Below are 17383 nucleotides of genomic sequence, written 5' to 3'. Positions count from 1 at the left end.
AATAGTGGTAGGCCCCTCTTTTGAAGGTGACGTTACCCTCGACTAAGTAGTTTGAGTCAGCAAGGATACAATCCCAAGAAGCCGGTTTAATGTTTTAATAGTAGTTAACATATGAGGGGTTCAAGCTATTCGCACCCCCGCCATCCAATACCGTTCGGTATTGAAGGAGGTCCTAGTAAGCTTGAACCAAGTCCTCGTAAGATCTATATACACTGAATGAGACAAGAACTTTACCAAACCACCCTTCTAACCCCCTTTCAGGTAGTTAACGTGCTTTATATAGACCGTAAAGACACGAATGATGCAAATCATGTACTTTATATAGACCGTAAAGCAAATTAAAGACATCATGAAGAAATGGTAAAGAAAATTCACTTTCAACATAAGAAACTAGTTATTAAAGTCATTAATACAAACCCAATTAAAAAGTGCCGAAAGATTAAAAATCAAAAGTAATACATAAGGACTTGTCTTGACCAAGTGATGTAAGAGATTAGCCAAACATGGCCTTTGATTGACAAAAGCTCTTACAATTAATCTTGGATCCCGAGACTACTACACACTCTAAAGATGGATGATGGATGATGGATGATGGTGGTGGGTGTTGTTGTTGTAGTGGTGTTGGAGTGGTGGCAAAGTGGGAGAGAAGTGGTTTGCCAAGGGATGCGTTTGAAGTGAACCAAACACCCCTATTTATAGCCTGAACAGATCTCTAGCCACGGCCCCGTGTCCAGCCAACACGGCCCGTGGCCATCATCTTCTATTCCTTCATTAATTGCAGTTATCAGCAGAGGGCCCCACATGACCTCGTGTCTTCTGGGCACGACCCCGTGATCAACTCTTTGCTGTACTATCAAGATTTTGCAAATCTTAGAGTTGACCACTCCCCGTGTAGAGTTGGGCACGACCCCGTGGTGGGCGTAGAAGCTTCTGCAGGTTTGTCTTGTTGTGCAGGGTCCTGACCACGCCCCCGTGGTCAGGTTCTGTTTCTTGGTTTTGCTTTGGGAGATGCTGCTGAGGGGTCGGGCATGTCACTTTGTTTCTTCTTCTTGTATTTATGTTGGTTTTGGCTGCTTATTTGTTCCTTTTGTTCTTTTAAGCTCGTTTAGTCCTGTAAATTCAAAAGGAAGAAAGAAACGTGCTTTTTCCAACTTAAGTACTAAAAAGGATTAGTTTTATGTAGGGCCGTTCAAATCGCTCGCCGCTCGTCGCTCGCTCGGCACTCGTTCGGAAATTGCTCGGAAAATGCTCGTTCGATTTGACGCTCGGTTGTAAACGAGCCGATCTGCTCAGTTCGATTTGTAAACGAGCCAAGCATGAGCAAAGGTGCGCTCGGCTTGGTTCGGCTCGAATTATTATTTTAATTAGTATATATATATATACATATACATATACACATACATCTATAAACATGTATATACACATATATACACACATACACCTATATATACACACACACACTTATACTTACATATATACTTAAATATAAATTAAATTTATAGTTTTATATGTACCAATCTATTAGATTTTGGTCAAGTATATACAGATTTACAACTATATCTTTACGTACTAGCCCAATCATGCCAATAAAAAATTAAAATCAAAACTAAAATTTAAACCCTAAACCAATAAACGACAGTCTGTTCATCGCCTCAATGTTTCATGTCGTTACCCTAAGTCGATCGTCTCCTGCTCTCAACGTAATTGTTCGTGCAATATGATCATCGCCTCGTCAGCCACAACATTGTTATTCACAAGAAAAATATTATGCCATGAAATGTGCATGTTTTTAAAAGACATAAAAACTTGAGACCCAACATTGTCACTATCTCTCTCAACAAATTTAAATTGGGTGACACGGTTGTCCAAATCGCTCGAACTTCGCTCGACGCTTGCTCATCATTTTTACTGCTCGAAAAATTCTCGCTTGATTTGATGCTCGGTTTTAAATGAGCCGCTCTACTCGGTTCGGTTTGTAAATGAGCCAAGCACGAGTAAAGGTCCGCTTGGTTTGGCTCGGCTCGGCTCGTGAACAACCCTAGTTTTATGTCTCATTTGATGTAATTTATAAGTTACATTTTGCCCACATCAATATACATATTATATATATATATACATATCTATATATCGTACAATATGTCTTAACGCAATTGCATACGCGATGGTATATCGCACATTGTGTTATAAAAAGTGAAAATCGCACGTGTTTAAAAAAATTGAAGTTGCAAGTTATGTTTATAAAAAAAAGAAATCATACGTGAGTAATAAACTGAAAATCGCATGTTGTTAAATAAAAGGAAATCACATGTGAAAAAAACAAATGGAAGTCGCACGTTATAAACCCAATTTCGCATGTTGATTCTGAATCGCGTACATAAATCGCACGTTGTGTTATAAAAAGTGAAAATCGCACGTGTTTAAAAAAATTGAAGTTGCAAGTTATGTTTATAAAAAAAGAAATCATACGTGAGTAATAAACTGAAAATCGCATGTTGTTAAATAAAAGGAAATCACATGTGAAAAAAACAAATGGAAGTCGCACGTTATAAACCCAATTTCGCATGTTGATTCTGAATCGCGTACGTAATGTACGTTAAGGGATTTTGTACGTTAACCGGCCTCTAAATTGAATTCGAATTTCGAATCGAATCGAAGTGAAAATCATAAAATCGTATTCGATTACTGGACTCAAATACGAATCAACTCGAATTCGAACATTTTTCGTCGAATACGAATCGAGTCGAATTTTGAATTTTTCGAATCCGAATCGAATTCTAAATATCCCTAATTGTGACAGCCGACGAGTTGTAAATTTTAAAAGTACCTAAGGTTGTTAGTTTCCATAAACCACAGGACTAACGGTGTAATTAATTCTTATATGTGTGTGTATATATATGTTTGTGTGTATATACATATTATATATATATACACACACACACACACACATATATATATATATATATATATATATATATATATATATATATATATATCGTACAAGTGGAAAGTTCAAATGAGAAGAAATATTTTGTAAGAAAAAAAAAAGAACAAATTTCAACCAATAAGAATGCTTTATTTTACTTCATTTAATATAAGTATTTAGTGTTACTATAATGGTACATTGTTAAATCTACATAGGTCATTAATTTGTAGTCTTCCTTTTTAATAGCTAATACATTAAATTTTTTATAACTTATCTTCAAAATATATATATTTTCAAAAAAAATAATATAAAATAATTTAAAGTGTAGGATAAATTAGAAGTTGTGTAGGATAAATTACGAGTTGTGTAGGATAAATTTCAATGTGTAGGATGAATTTTGAAATATGTATAACAACTTTTGATGTGTGTAGGTAAAAAAAGTTAGTGTGGAGGATAATAGTCTTTATGACTAATTAATTAATCAAAAATGATAATAAATGAGATAAGTGAAAAAACTATTTATGTTTTACAAAATTACCCTTTGTTCTTTTTCTTCTCAATTAAATTTTCTTCTCAAATGAACCTTCCCCTATCGTACAATATGTCTTAACGTACATTGCATACGCGATGGTAAATCGCACGTTGTGTTATAAAAAGTGAAAATCGCATGTGTTTAAAAAAACTGAAATTGCACTTTATGTTTATAAAAAAAGAAATCGCACGCCAGTAATAAATTGAAAATCGCATGTTGTTAAATAAAAAGAAATCACATGTGAAAAAAACAAACGGAAGTCGCACGTTATAAACCCAATTTCGCATGTTGATTCTGAATCGCGTACGCAATGTACGTTAAGAGATTTTGTACGTTAATCGGCCTCTAAATTGAATAATCGAGTTGAAAATCATAAATTCGTATTCGATTACTGGACTCGAATACGAATCAACTCGAATTCGAACATTTTTAGTCGAATTCAAATCGAGTCGAATTTTGAATTTTTCCGAATTAAATTTTAAACATCCCTAATTGCGACAGGCGACGGGGTGTAAATTTTAAATCCTATGGTTGCACTTTTTGTGACCAGAACACATGGGAGGCCAATCATCACTTTACATGTATCTAGAGTTAACATGGGGTGTATTAAACTTGATGGAGACGATTCTAAGAGCAGAAGGGGTTCAATTGAGGCTGGGTTTCTAAAGCTTCTAGACATGTAGGAAAAAATAGCGAGTGTTCTTTTTCTACGGTAGATAAAAAATCAACGTTTTTTTTGTGCAGCAGAAACACGTTAATTATTTTATTATTTAAAATAGAGTTTGCGTTTGATTAGGATTAGAATGAGTTTATAATAAATAGTAGGTCTATTATATTTGTGTTCATTCATTGATTAAAAATAAAAGAGTCAAGCAGTTTGTTCAACCTTGTAACCTCGTTTCAAGGGTCTAATTTTTCAAAAGCCCGAGTAAGAAGGTTATACAAAGCATCTTTCTTGGATGCCCTATGATTTTTAATGAAAGCACATAGTGACAAAAAGATCAAATTAACATCTACTTCAAAGGTTTTGGAAAGATTAAGACAAATGCATATATATGGATAAAAAGATGGGGCAAAATTTATAAAGTGGACAACCTGGTGTAACTTTAATTCTACAATTTCCCTATGTATGTGTAACATGGTTCGCTTCTAGCTTCTTGCTTGGAGCTCGTTCTCCTTAATAAAATCTTTTGATGTTAAAATAAAATAAGCGACGCGGAATTCTTTATTGCAACAACAAAACGTACTTATTGTGTAACAATGCAATAGCGACAAATGATCATTTTTATAAATAGCAACATGACACGTTAAGAAAGAGAAACATATTTTTGGGGTCATGAATCTGTACCTGCATGATACAATGAGACATGTTTTAATTATCATGTCGCTACCATAGCGACATAAGACATCTCAGTAATCAGATGTAGCAAATGTGTCACTAGAATCAAATAACACTATCACTTAATCTTTTATTGAAAACGAATGTATGAAAATTACAAGTCACAACAGTGGCGGATCCACCCCTCTATTTGGAAAAAAATGAAAAATTTTAGTGAAAACCTTGTATGATTAGAAAAAAAATTAGTAAGAATCTACCAAAAGGAACCTCATGTAAAAAAATCTTGGATCTGCCACCGAGTCGCAGCATAGGTAAGTTGGGTTTATTGTTGGTATTTGGTAGTTATTTTCATTCATGTAAATAGTGGTTTCCTTTCATGTATTGCCTTTGTGCATTTTTCTTCGATGTAATGCTATAAATTAGCAAGTTGTTTTCTTTCAAAGTTATGCATGAAGTAGATGAATTCCCAGAATCATTCTCTATTATTTCTTTTTGTCTCAAAACTGATACACAACAAAAATTCGAGAGAACAAATTGAAAAGGACGATCACTCATTATTTAGTTTTAAATGATTACAGAGAAATTATATATGAATAAGTTATTACGTACCAAACAAAGTCTTCGTAACTATATAAAAAATCACCAAAATAGACATATTAACTAACAAAATTAACAAATTTACACCGACTATTAGCATGTGCCAAAATAGACTTCTCCAAAAGGTCAATTGGTAAATTACAAATAGGATCACCGGCTGAGGTGGATAGGGCTTAGCCGGCACTGAAAATAAAAAACTCGGGGTCCACGTAATAGACACTTGGATTTACACACACTGACGGATTTAGAAATTTTTTCACGAGGGTGTGGAATATTTTTAAAGATTTTAGGTCCTTCGGTATATAAAAAAATTGGTTCATATCGGATCAGGTGGGGTCATATAAAACAAAAGAACATCAAGCTAAAATTTATACAATCAACAAAAACACATCAAACGTCGTTACAAACATATTTAAAATATCGCCCTACGAGTTTTTATTTTTTGAAATCTATCCAAAATATCATTTAGAGCTACTTTTCTAAGCAAGTCTTTTCTCTATATAACTATCACTTAACTTCCATACTTATGGTTCCTATCACATATAAATCGATCCATATGTTCATAAAACATCACTAAAGTACTAAACATACGAATCGCTCTATAAATTTTCAATTTTACTTTTCAAGCCCTAATAATTGTTGATTACTTGTGTCTTGTAAGTTGTAACAACCAAAAACTCATCTAAACAACAAAATCATTCTACTTTCAAACCTTTTTTTTATCATCTCTATAACTCTATTTCTTCTAAAAACAACATAAAACAACAATATAACATTAAAAAACGAGTTTCCTTTTATTGCTTGGATTCCGGTGAGTTTGGTGGGCGGATATTTGTGATTTCCGGCGAGAAATTGGAGTTGGATGACTGCTGTTGACTATTGCGTCGCTGGGGATAAGAATCGCAGAGGCGAGGTTACGAGAGACAGCGGGAGAAACAGAAAAGGAAGGGGCAGTTTGGGTTGGGTTAAGTGGGCTTGGGTTGGGCTAAATTGTTTGATATGTGGGTTACAAACTTATAAATGATGCTATATATATTTTTATAAGAACCAGTGTTTAGGTTATATTTTTATAAAAATCAGTGTTTATTACAGATTTTTTATAAAATAAAAATTCAATTTTTTCTAATGCGGTGATTGAAACCTTCCAAGGGTTCAAGATTTTACTGTAAAATCAACACTAATTTTTTTTTCAAAAGATGTGGCCGCCCACCCACGGGTGTGGGTAGGTCCACCTCTATTGACACACCTGTAAAACATGGGCTATGTTAACCCAGAAACTCTGCTAATTTTTATATGCAGGTTAAGGTTACCATCCGTCAGCTAAATTTAGCCCCACTTTTTGTTGTCTATGTTTTAGCCGTTTTAGGCGGCGGATTCCAGTGGCGGACCCAGGAATTTTTCTATGGGGGTGCGGAACATTTTTAAAAATTTTAGGCCCCAATGTATATAAGTAAAAAATCGGTTCGTATCGGGTCGGGTCATGTAAAACAAAAAAACATCGAACTAAATTTATATAATCATAAAAAATATGTCAAACCTTGTTACAAACATAATTAAAACGTCACCCTACGGGTTTTCATTTTTTGAAATCTATCCAAAACATGCCTCCATAACATATTACATAATATGTCAACTATTCAAGCCCTATAAATCATAATGTAAATAACCCTAAAAATCATCTAAACAACATATACACCATAAAAAGAAAAAGCCAAACATTCTTTACCAACAAATATAACCCACCAGATCTACTGTGTGGTGTATGCGGCTATAAAAAAGGCAAAATATTATCACTAACAAAATATAACCCACCATATAACATAGTGAAAAACAAAATGAAGCACATGTCTACTGTCATGGTTAGTATGCGGCTAATATCAACCCAAAAAATCAACCAAAATTCATCAAAAATAAAAAAGAAATTTACCCGTGTTCGATCGGCGGTGGTATGGTGGCTGATTACGATGGTATGCGGTTGCTGACTGTTTATTGTTGTCGCTGATGTTCTGATTGCTGGCGTGCAGGGAGGATAGAGAGAGCATGAGAGAACATGTAAGGGTTTTGGGCTTGTTTATTTTATTTTATTTTATTTTGAAATATTGTTGATTTGCTGGGTTTGTTTATTGGGCTAAGACTTAGTAGTGGGCTAGTTAAAGGTAGTGGGTATTTGGGTTTAGTTATTTAGGTATTAAAAGTTATATAATTTAGGTAGTATTTAAAAAAAAAAGAGTTTACTAAAAAAATTTAAAATATAAATTGATAGCACTTTTTACCTGCACACGAAAAATTCCTGGAGGTGCGGACGGAAAATTCCAAGGGGTGCAGACGAAAAATTCCAAGGGGTGCGGACGGTATTTTCGACGGAACTTAGCACTAAAGTTTTTTTCCTCGAGGGTGCGCCCGCCTACCTTGGCTTTGTCTTAAGTCCGCCCCTGGCGGATCCTATTTGTCATCTTCTCATTCGATAGTTTAAACATGTGATTTTAGCACAAGCTAAAAGTCCATCTCTATTTTGTTAATTATGTCGTAAACATGTCTATTTTTGTGATTAATTATGACCAACTTTGCATCACTCAACATGAAGAAATAACTGAAGAACATTGTGGCTAAGAGTTGGGAACCAGAATGCCTATATAACCGCAACCCATTAGATGGTGGTACTTTCCATACATGTTGGTGGAATAGGCTTAGAACTAAAACAAAAGCTTTAGCCACCTAAGAGCCTATCTTGTAAAAGAAATATATTTTTTAAGTAAATTATAAAAATCTATCTTTATGTTAACACCGGAATGCAAAGTGTGTCATTTGTCTTTAAAAAGTACAAAAACGTACTCGATGTTTGCAAACCCTTGCACATTATGTCCTTTAACCCTAACTATGTTATTTTTCATGATTAAATCAGACCAAGTGTACCCCACATGAGGGTATTTTGGTCACTTTACCATTTATTTATATAAATCAATTTACCTCCACCAAACACACACACACTCTCTCTGCCATCACCTCCACCAATCACTAGCCACCACCATTACCTCAACCAGACACCCAACCAGCCACCACCACGACCACCGCACCACCGCCATTACTACTCCCACGCGCCAACCCACCCACCAGCCTTCGCACCGCCACGATTACCACACCACCGCTGTCACACCCCAACCGATGGCGGAAACATTGGGGCGTGGCACTGAGCGAAACAGATTGTCCAGAAGTTTCCATAACAACTACGATTACCAATTATTTAAAGCATCACGTCCAATACCATGACATAAAAAGTAACATAATTATTACAGGCAAAGTCAAGACAAATTGTTCTGTTCCGACAACTCAGAATTTAAATACAGACAATTCGTTTATTTGTTTCTAGACCTTTCCTAGCCTTGATTTCACAGCAAGCCAAGCATTTAAACATCTTAAGCACCTGCCACATACGTTAAAGTAAAAGTCAATACACATAGTGTAAAGGTGAGTATACAAGTTTAATAGATATAATAGAGTTCGAAATTATTTACGCATAACCAGCACATACACAGTGTGAAATGAAGCACGTAAGTTATCGACAAGATCCTATCAATACCAATGACAGCGGGTTGACTGCCCAAGGCAGTTCGTAATACACACTCACCACTGTGAGCCATGTAATTAATTGTCCTTAACAACCCCTGAGTGAACAGGTGCTGAGTCCAAACTATAGTACTATCGTTGCTAAGGCAGGTAGACAACAATCTATGTGTAAACATAACAAACAAGCATTCTTTAAGTCACATATAACATGCGGTAACGGTTAGCGTCAAAGTATTTCGTAGTGTGTTTGATGTGATTTAGAATAAGTAACGTATGTAACACCCAAAAGTGCGTAAAGCAAAAGGGGGTTCGAGTATACTCACAGCGATGATGGATTGAAGGGAGCGCTAGAGTGAGGTTAGCCTGATCAGAACGATAGCATAAACGATAAGCGGCGCGTAAAAAGGTGTAAAGTGCCAATGGATCAGACGGTAATCCGATCGGATGGCAATCCGATCGGGTGGCCGATCGATCGGATGGCAATCCCTTCGGATGGTCACCCGATCGGGTGGCCATTCGATTAGATTGTCATCGCGCTTGGTGGGGATGTGTTTGTGTATGATGGCTTGACTTTTGAAGTTTTCGTTGTAGCATTTTGAAAACAGAGAAGTATCTCTACCCTTCAGGTCGGTCGATTGAACGGTCGTTCGATCGGACGGCGATCCGATTGGCGAGGCTTCTCAGGCTGAGAACAAGTTCACCGCAGGACGGTCACTCGATCGGATGGCAATCCGATCGGGTGGCAATCCGTATACATTGAACATGTTGAAAATTGTTTAAGTGTTGAAGTCAAAACATCACATGGTCGGGTGGTAATCCGATCGGATAGCAATCCGGTCGTGTGGCAATCCGTTCGACGTTAAACCTCAAAAGTTGAAATAAAATTTAAGTGTGGGACCCAAGGTGCAACCCGATCGGGTGGCTATCCAGTCGGGTGGCAATCTGATCGGACGGCAATCCGTCCCAGTCGACCTAATCGTCTTTGTGCTTGGTTGTTTTGATAGTTCACGTTTTCTCGAGACTGGATGATAACGTGCCAAACAACAGAAACCTCGTCAAGACTTAGTGATCCGATTGGATTGGAACCACCCTAGTCCGACAAGTTAACTGTTCGAGACGGTGTTTCATGTTTAACCCGAAATCAGAGGTCTCTTGGATAGAATCCAGATCCTGAACCAACACATCACCAAGAAGAAGTAGAAGATCAGAACAAGCTCCGATTCTATCGGTTTTGAGTTCATTGAGTGGAAAAGTGTTGAAAGAAAGTTAGAAACCATCTTTCAATCCTTTTTCACCATGAATATGTTCAGATCTAGGCAAGATCTTTGTTTATTTATGTGGAAATCATTCAGATCTAAGTTGTTTTTGAGGGATTGAAGCCAAAACATGAAGTTCTTATGAAGACCATGATGACATCATCCTAGAACACCTTGAATCTAGTGATTTCAGGGTTAAAAGTTAATATTCAAAAGATAGAAAGGTGTAGGAGTGCGTGTAGATCAAGAAAGTACAAGATTTAGGTTGAAGACTTACAAGAATCGCGAGAAATCGGAAGAAAAGTGGGCTGGAGCGAGCTGGTCGAGTGAGAGCTGTCAACATCAAGTGATGTTGACATATGAGGGGTATTTATAGGGTTTCCATAAAAGGAAAGTGGGGGAAAGTGGCTGGTCAATCGGGTGGCAACTCCATCGGGTGGCAGCCCGATCGGGTGGCAACTCGATCGGTTGGCCACTTGATTGGAGTGTTTGGCGCGACGAGTTTTGCTGTTTCGATTTGCGTGTTGAGCGTTGCGATGCGATAGAGTTTCCTATTCAAATTACTTTTAATCCCAACTACTATATCTAACATACAATCATCATAATTAACTTGCATTTAGCATTTGCGATTCGATTGCGATTGAGTTGCGATTGCGTTTTGATTAATCACCACAACATACACATAAATAAACATGCACAAGTAACACATAAGTAGCACACACGTAAAACAATATCCAGAACGCATAATTCGAGTTGCGAGTGCGATTGCAATAAGCGATAAAACATGCGACAAACAGCGATTAAACCTCGATTATGAATAAGTACTCCACATAATACAACTAACGTGTCACACCCCCAAAATCCACCTGCGGATAACACCCGCTTCGAGGGCGTGACTGACCAGGATCCAGCCACCAATTATACTGAATAATTAAAATTGATAACAAAAGTAATACTGACTAACCATAAGTTTAGCAAATAACAAGTTCAGGGTTTAAGGTTTTAAGTTCAAACAGTTAATAAGTAGCGGAAGCATAAGTAGGTAGTTTAAACAAGTTCATAGTTCAAAATAAGGTAACACCCAACACAAGGGTGGACAGACACTACTCGTTCCCAAGCAGCAAGCTCCTTCGTCACTGGTTACCTGCAAAGCATGCAGTAAGGGGTCAACAATAATGCTGAGTGAGTTCACTAGTTGTCCAGTTTTTAATTACCAAAAACTTGTTCCACCAGTTAATTTATCCGTTTATACATGCCATGGGGAGCTACCCCAAAAGTTAGCGACTAAACTGTTTTCCAATACCGAACACTAGGTAACCGTTGCGTTTCCGCAGGATGCCCCGATGTCAATGTTCTATCATCATTGACGGATGCCTGAGTACATTAGTTCACGACCGATCCCAAACCAGGGCACGGTGTGAGGCTGGTAAACACCTAAATAGCGCTATCAACTAATAACCCGTTCGCCTGGCCCCGGCGACTAATCGGTATTATGTAGTAGGGACTTGAGTGATAGAGTTTCGTTTAGTGCCGTTAGTTGCAATCCGTATAAACAGTAATTAACCAAAGGTTTCCCAATGACAAGGGAAGGAAAAGTAAGTTTGTTCCCAGTAACTAGGGAAGGAATGTGAATGGTATCCCCTTTTACAAGGGGATAGGGTTGTTTTAGTCTCGTGTCCCAAACCACCGGGACGCATGCTTTTAAGTTGTGAACTCACCTTGGGTTGCTCGGTAGGTTTAGGTTACTTGTCAATCACGTTGGTCACCACGTCCTAACATGGTTGACAGTGTAGGTCAGGTTCGGTGCACAAGCATTCACATAAAAATCTATACACATAACTGGCACGTAGCATACATACAAGTAAACAGTCATGGGGTTATTGGGCCGCCCTAAACATTTAAGCAGTCAACAGCAACACATAATCCAGTCAACAGATAGCCCAAGTTAAACACATTATGGCCCAATAACCAAAGTGGACAGCCCAGTCGCAACCAGGAGGTCTCGAGTCGCAACCAGGTGGTCTCGGCTTGTCACGTTGTGGTTGCGAGTCGCAACCGTCGTAGTCTCGAGTCGTATCGTGTGGTTTCGAGTTGTCACGCTTTGGTTGCGAGTCGCAACGGCGTGGTCTCGAGTTGTAATGCCGTGGTTGCGAGTCGCAACGGTGTGGTTGCGAGTCGGAAGCTGTCCCTTTCATGTACACGTGATGATGCAGATGTAACAGTCCAATTTGTACCAAGTAATCAGGCCCAAATCGGGCAACAGCCAATGAGGTTTCACAAACAACTTTGCCTAATCTGAATATTAGTAAACTTAGATCAAACTTTGCCATTTTTGAAATCTTCAAACTACATTCAACAAGTTCATCCAATGTTCATCATTTTTCTAGGGTTTTCATGCCAACATAATCACACATTTTTGAACCAAAAATCACATATTTTAACAAGATCAAAATGCAAGAACAACAAAACATACATTTTGTAACCTTAAACATGGTTCGGTTGGCATAATCATTCCTAAATCATTATTCTTTTGGCCATGTAAACATATTATCATGCTTTCATACATAAAGATTTTCACATATAGGCAAACCTCACAATCCATCCTAAAGATCATGCATAATATCACTAACCAAGCATTTCTAGTTCATAAACATTTCACAAATCTTTTATACATAAAGTTAACACTAACCGGTTGTGAGGAAGAAGAATGAGCCGAAAACAAAGAGAAAGGAATCGAGAAGATGGAGTGTCCGAGTGATGATCTTGACCGAGTTCTTGTCCGAGATCCTTGCTTGAACCGAGATTTTGGAGAAGGAAAGTGGTGTTTGTAGAGGGTTTCTAGTGAGAGAGTTTAAGGAGTGTGTTTGTGTGTAAAATGAAGCAAGTGGGGGGGGGGGGGAAAGGTTGGGATTTATACAAGAGGGTTTTCGGGTTGGGCTTGGGGTTTCGGCCCAAACCGGTTACGGCTCAAAGGCCCACTCGAGACCGAGTGGCCCACTCGCAACCGAGTGGTTGCGAGTCATGGTCTCGGGTCGTGGTCTCGGCTCTCATATATATATATATATATATAATACATACATACATCACATATCATGCACAAAGGTCACGTTTTCATTTAATAATATTTATATACACAAAATATTACAAGGTGTTCGTTCGGAAAAACCTAGAGTGTCACATTATCCCCAAGTTTTAAGAACTTTCGTCCCGAAAGTTAAGGCAGCCACTGACAAGCTAGCGTGTTTCAACGGGGTGTCACATCATCCCCCCGTTAGTTTGGAATTTCGTCCCGAAATTCAGTTGTAGCTTCAGCGCTGGGGTTTTCGTTTGGAAACAGCTGGGGATACTTGGACTTCATCTGGTCTTCCCGCTCCCAGGTAAACTCTGGGCCGCGTCGTGAGTTCCAACGAACTCGCACGAGAGGTATCTAGCTACGTTTGAGGGTTTTGATCTCTCGATCCGTGATCTCAATCGGTTCCTCAGTAAAGTGTAGCTGTTCATCAATAGTGAGTTCCTTGAAAGGAATTATGAGTGTTTCGTCTGACAGACACTTCTTCAGATTAGACACGTGAAAGACATTGTGCACTGCACTCAGCTCTGCAGGCAGGTTCAATCTATAAGCAACCTTACCGATTTTCTCGGTAATTTCGAATGGTCCAACATATCGTGGATTCAGCTTGCCTCGTTTACCGAAACGGACCACACCCTTCCAGGGTGAGACTTTAAGTAGAACCCGGTCCCCAACCTGGAATTCTAGTGGTTTCCTACGCTTATCAGCGTAGCTCTTCTGACGGTCACGAGCTGCCGCCATGCGTTGCCTGATCTGTGAAATCTTTTCTGTTGTATCTACCACTAGTTCTGGGCCTGTGAGTTGACTATCACCGACTTCCGCCCAGCAGAGAGGTGATCGGCATTTACGACCGTACAATGCCTCAAAAGGTGCCGCTTGAATGCTAGTGTGGTAGCTGTTATTGTAGGAGAATTCCACCAGCGGTAGATGCTTCTCCCAGTTCTTGCCAAAATCGATCACACATGCTCTAAGCATGTCTTCCAGGGTTTGGATGGTGCGTTCAGACTGCCCATCCGTTTGCGGGTGATAAGCGGTGCTCATGTCCAAACGTGAGCCAAAGGATTTGTGCATAGTTTGCCACAACTCGGAAGTAAAACGAGCGTCTCTGTCGGAAATAATAGAAGTTGGCACCCCGTGCCTGGAGACTACTTCCTTCAAGTAGATTTCTGCTAAGGTAGAAAACTTGTCTGTTTCCTTAATAGCCAGAAAGTGTGCAGACTTAGTCAATCGATCTACTATCACCCAAATAGTGTCATTCCCGCGTTGGGATCTAGGTAGCCCTGTAACAAAATCCATGGAAATCTGCTCCCATTTCCATTTCGGGATTTCCGGCTGCTGGAGTAGGCCTGCTGGTTTCTGATACTCAGTTTTGACTCTTGCGCAGGTCAAACATTTGCCAACGTAAGCGGCTATGTGGGCTTTCATGCCAGGCCACCAGTAAGTGGTCCTTAAGTCGTGGTACATCTTATCTGAACCAGGATGTACTGAATAACGGGACTTATGGGCTTCGTCCATCACAAGCTCTCGCAGATCTCCGTAAAGTGGGACCCAAATGCGCCCTGCCACATAGTAAGCGCCGTCTTCTTTCTGTTCTAGTTGCTGCCTCGATCCTCGCAGGGACTCAGCCCTGATGTTTTCCGGTTTCAAAGCTTCAGTCTGGGCATTTCGGATTTGGGTAGGGAGATTAGACTGGATGGTAAGTTGTAATGCTCGCACACGCTTTGGTATAGTGTCTTTCCGGCTGAGGGCGTCTGCCACAACATTGGCCTTGCCCGGATGATACTTTATGGCGCATTCATAATCATTCAGAAGTTCGACCCATCGGCGTTGTCGCATGTTTAATTCCTTTTGCTTGAAGATATGCTCGAGACTCCTGTGATCGGTGTAAATGGTGCACTTGGTACCGTACAGGTAATGTCTCCATATCTTAAGCGCAAAGATCACCGCTCCTAGTTCCAAGTCGTGTGTTGTGTAGTTCCTTTCGTGCGTCTTGAGTTGTCGAGAGGCGTAAGCAATAACTTTCTCGCGTTGCATCAACACGCAACCGAGCCCATGAATAGACGCATCGCAGTAAACCACAAAGTCGTCCGTTCCTTCAGGTAACGAGAGAATAGGAGCACTGCAGAGGTTATCCTTTAGTTTCTGAAATGCAGTTTCCTGAGCTTCACCCCATTTATAAACCATACCCTTCTGAGTAAGAGCCGTGAAAGGCTGAGCGATCTTGGAGAATCCCATGATAAATCTTCGATAGTATCCCGCCAGTCCCAAGAATTGGCGGACTTCAGTCGGAGTCTTAGGGGTAGGCCAATTCTTTATAGAGTCGATCTTTGCAGGGTCGACGTGGATCCCATCCTTGTTAACCACGTGCCCAAGGAAATGGACTTCTCGAAGCCAGAAGTCGCATTTCGAGAACTTGGCATACAGTTGCTCATTGCGAAGGAGTTCGAGGATAAGGCGTAGGTGCTGTTCATGCTCTTCCTGACTTTTCGAGTAGATCAAGATGTCGTCTATAAACACGATCACAAATTTGTCGAGGTAGGGTTTGCATACTCGGTTCATAAGATCCATGAACACTGCTGGCGCGTTGGTCATTCCAAAGGGCATAACGAGGAATTCATAATGACCATAACGAGTTCTGAATGCAGTTTTGGAGATGTCTTCATTACGGACCCTTAACTGATGGTAGCCTGATCGCAGGTCAATCTTAGAATAGTAGCTTGATCCTTGCAATTGATCGAATAGGTCATCGATTCCCGGGAGAGGGTAACGATTCTTGATGGTAACCTTGTTCAACTCACGATAGTCAATGCACATTCGGAACGTGCCATCCTTCTTCTTAACAAAGAGTACCGGTGCTCCCCAGGGTGACGAACTAGGGCGAATAAACCCTTTATCCAAAAGTTCCTGTAGTTGAGTAGAGAGTTCCTTCAATTCTGCGGGGGCTAGTCGATAAGGCGCACGAGCTATTGGTGCTGCTCCGGGAGCTAGCTCGATTTGGAATTCGACCTGACGGTGGGGAGGGAGTCCAGGTAATTCCTCAGGAAATACCTCAGGGTAGTTACGCACTACCGGAAAATCTTCAATCCTCTTTTCCTTTTCCTGCGTGTTGGTAACAAGTGCTAAGATAGCGGTGTGCCCTTTTCGTAAACACTTCTGGGCCTTCAAGAACGAGATAACGCCGGAGATTTCTCCGCCTTTGCCACCTTGTACAATGAGGGATTTGCCAGAACGGCGGGGAATACGAACGGCTTTCTCTTGACAGAGGATCTCAGCACGATGCTTGGATAGCCAATCCATACCAATAACGACGTCGAAGCTTCCAAGAGTAACAGGGAAAAGGTCGATACTGAATGTCTGACCAGACAACTCTAGTTTGCAGCCCTTGACAACATGTGAGGCCTCGATGTTTCTACCATTAGCTAACTCGACGATATGAGGAGAACTTAGTAATGAAAGCGGACGCTTAAGCTTCTTACTAATACGTAGGGATACATAACTAGCATCGGCACCGGAATCAAATAACACAGAAACATAACGATCATCAAGTAGGAACTTACCCGCCACGACGTTGGGGTCATTCCTTGCTTCACCAGCTCCAATCACGAAAGCCCTTCCTCTAGCACCATTCCCAGCATTGTTGTTTTGATTGTTGTTCCCAGCTCCCTGATTATTGTTGCGGTTCTGATTCAGTTCAGGGCAATCCTTCTTAAAGTGCCCTGTTGCCCCACATTTAAAACATGCTCGGTCGTTTCCTTGCTGCTGTTGCTGTTGAGGTTGTTGCTGATTCTGTCTTGCTGGGAACTGGCTCCTACAATCCTTGGCTTCGTGCCCCATCTTGTGGCATCGCTGACACTGACCCTTGTTACATGCCCCATTGTGGTGTCTGTTACACTTGTTGCACTTAGGGTAGCTTCCCCGGTAGCCACCCTGTTGCTGAGTGCCTTTGTTGTTTTCAGTTTTCCTTTGCTGTGCTGGGGCCTGAGTGGGGTTAGCATCCTTGCCCTGACTTCCTTCCCACTTACGCTTGTTGTCACTAGAAGTTCCGACAGTAGCGCTGATCCTTTTGGGCAACCGGCCCTCTTCTACGGCCTGATCAGTAAGT

Source organism: Helianthus annuus, chromosome 14 (assembly GCF_002127325.2).
Source record: "Helianthus annuus cultivar XRQ/B chromosome 14, HanXRQr2.0-SUNRISE, whole genome shotgun sequence".
Classification (NCBI taxonomy): Eukaryota; Viridiplantae; Streptophyta; class Magnoliopsida; order Asterales; family Asteraceae; genus Helianthus; species Helianthus annuus.
This window is presented reverse-complemented; position numbering follows the sequence as displayed.